Here is a 3,518-nt window from a genome sequence, read left to right as displayed (position 1 = left end):
CACAAAACTTCCAATTCTTTTTTTTTTCTCTCTCTTCAAGAAACCCAATGGTTATAAAATAAATATTTCTTATGAATCTGTGAGAGATTTCTGTATGCTGTACACATACATAAAACTTCAAATATTTATTATATACACATATTGTTTCTATGCGAGTGAAAAATGACCTATCTGAGGGGGAAAGTCTTGTGCTATGCAATGAACAATCATATAAGTATCAGTTTTATATACACAAAACTGGGAAATATTTCTCTAAAAAAAGTAGGAGGGGAAAATTTAAAAAAAAAAAATTACAGTAATAAAGTTGATGTATTTTAGTTCAACTTCCTGCCAAGTTTTGTCTGCAAGTCGGTTGACGCAAAATATTTCTATAAAAAAAATATTATAAACAATGACAGCTTTGTTTTTATATAAAGTTATTCAAACTATTGACTTAATTGCGCAAGTGTTTGTAAATTCTATGTCAGTATATTGTTAATTCATATATATATACATATATATATAAGACGTTTTACTTCTTCACCGTAGAAAAAAAATAATAATAAAAACAATAGATAAATCAAAACTTTTCTTCTTCTTCTTCTGTTCAGGGAAGCTTTATATATATTCGATGATCAACCGGGGTATTTCAACATTTCCATCTACCAAGCACAATTATATATCTTCAATAAAATACTTTTCCAACTCAGTTTCTCACAGACAAAACCGACAATGGATTTTTCACTGAAACAAACCGAATGATTTCGTTTGTGAGTTTTACATGTTTTCTCTCTTTCTCACATTTATATATATATATATGTATTTATATATATACATATATATGTGCGTATATATATATATATATAGACACACACACACACGCACTTCGTTATATATTTTAAATATTTTTTCCGTGTGTATTTGGATTTGATTTTTTTTTTTTGCTTTTGTTTTTGTTTCTTAAGATCCGCTACGTCCTGCCCCTAAGTGTTGTTTGTTGTCGATAGGTTCGATTGGGTCCCTTTTACTGTTTCCGTCCGTCCGTCTCGGCTACAACCCCTCAAATCGATAGCTCAAGCTTATGGAGCACGGCTTTTTCAAATATTACACATATATATATATGCTATATATATATATATATATATATATATATTATATATATATATAATAGTAATAATAATGATAGTAATAAGGACTGTGTCTTCTCCCCCGACTCTATGCAACGTCTAGTAGATCTTCTCCTCTCTCGCTTCCCCAAACAACTGACTCGACTTCACACAGTCGGCCTCACTCTTGTCTCCTCCGCCGCGACTTCCTCCTGCTCCTCCTGATGTTGCTCCACCAAAACTACAACTACCCTCCTACTACGATATTAATTCCTGCTACCGCTACCCCCTTACTATTGCAGCTGCTGCTGCTGCTGTTGTTGCCGTTGTTGTTGTTGCTGCTACTGCTGCTGTTGTTGCTGCCGCCACCGCAATAGCCAGAGCCCCGCTGTAGTTTCCTCTCCACTGACGCAAAACTTGCCAACGACTCGCGCTCCGTTTATTATTATTACAGCTCGCTTCCAACACCGGCGTTGGTTTGTAAGGTGAGAAAGATAGAGTGACAGTGGTGAAATGGTGGTGGTGGACGTGCGCGCGAGCGAGAGTGATGTAACGGTGGATGGATGAATGAATGAATGAATGAATGATAAGAAACGAGAGCGCGTGCGATAAGGAGAGGAGGAAGAGGAGGAGGAGGAAAGAATTTTTTTGGGGGAAAAAAAAAATAGTTTTTGTAATGAAGAAACAAGATGACCAGTAGAAAATGAAAATAAAGATGAAAAATAAAATGTGCTAAAGAGAGAAAAGATGGAAAAAATGAAAGGAAAAAGAAACGAGAAAATTATTTAAGAAATGTTGTAGTTTTAGAGGGAGAGAGAGATTAGATGAAAGGAAAGAAACCAGGTAGAACAAGGTTGTTACGAAGAGAAATAAGAAGAGAGATGCGAAGTGAGACGAGAGAGAATGATGCAAAGAAAGAAAACTTAGGGATACAATTAGAGAGACAAGGTGCGTTAGAATAGAAAGAAGAAATAAAGGGAAGATAAACGGAGACGTTTTAATGATGGAGACAAAGAGAGGAGACGATGAAGAGGAGATGCAGTAGAGAGAGAGAGAAAGAGAGAGAGGTTATCATACGAATGAGAGAAAGAAAGAGAAACGTTGAGAGAGGAGAATGATGCCGTTGACACAACTGACAGTAATCACATGACGACTATAATATACAGACACACTTACTGTCTAGCTCCATTATACACACACACACACATACATACATATACATACATACATACATACATACATACATACAACACTCACTGTCTCACTCATTCACTCACTCACTCACGCTCTCTCTCTCTCTCCCTCTCTTTCTCTCTCTCTATCTCTCTCCCTCTCTTTCTCTCTCTCTATCTCTCTCCCTCTCTTTCTCTCCGGGTTTCCCACCTTTTTCCAGCCTCACTTCAGTTACATAAGTATCAGCTTTCACTTTCCACCTTATTTCTACTTTCTATCTAATGGACCCCCCTCCCCCCTCTCTCTCGTTCTCCCTTACTCTCTTTCTCTCTCTCTCTCTCCTTTCCCACTATTTCTATCCATTGCAACTCACACTTCACCTCATTTCGTCTCCCAGTTTTATTTAATAAATATTTCAATCTTTCTTGTCATTTTCTCTGCTTCTCTCTCTCTCTTTCTCTCACTCTCTCCCTCTTTCTCTGCTTCTCTCTCTCCCTCTCGTATGCTTCATTCATTCATTCATTCATTCATTCATTCATGTCATCCATTCTCTTTTCAGTTGTTCATCATCATCATCATCATCATCACCAGCATCGTCCGCATCTCCTTCTCGGGGAGAGTGAGTTCCTACTTCCATCACCATTCCACCACTGACAAGAGGGATCGAGGCCTCCGATCCGATTAGGACGAACACACATACACAGGCATATATATTTACAAACGCACTCACTCACACACACACACACACATACAACCAATAAGAGGGAGGTGCAGGGGTTATATGGAACCCGGGCACGGGGAATTTCCTGAGATCTCAGAAAATACTTGAAGACTCAGAGACCCTGTAACGCACGCATATATATATACATGGTCAGACACACGGATACAAGTTAGCAGACACTTACATGAATACGCACACACACACGCACACACACGTACGAATATATTTTAGACAACATACACACACACACACATCAACGATTAAAGCAAAACGCTTATGGAATGGGGAAAAGACGACGACGATGTCGACAATGAGAATTGTGACCACGGCGACTGCAAAACACCAACGACAAAGATGCTAGAATTTAAAAAAAAAAAATTTTTTAAACGATGACAACTATGATGATGGTGATGATGATGATGAAACCTACTTATTGTACAACACTGTCTACACATTTCGTAAAGTCTACACTGTCTGCATATATACCATGGATATGTTACAGACATCCCTAAACACACACACACACACACACACACACA

This window comes from Octopus bimaculoides, chromosome 13 (assembly GCF_001194135.2).
Source record: "Octopus bimaculoides isolate UCB-OBI-ISO-001 chromosome 13, ASM119413v2, whole genome shotgun sequence".
In the NCBI taxonomy this organism is placed as follows: domain Eukaryota; kingdom Metazoa; phylum Mollusca; class Cephalopoda; order Octopoda; family Octopodidae; genus Octopus; species Octopus bimaculoides.
The sequence above is the reverse complement of the archived record's forward strand: the minus strand, read 5'-3'. Positions refer to the sequence as shown.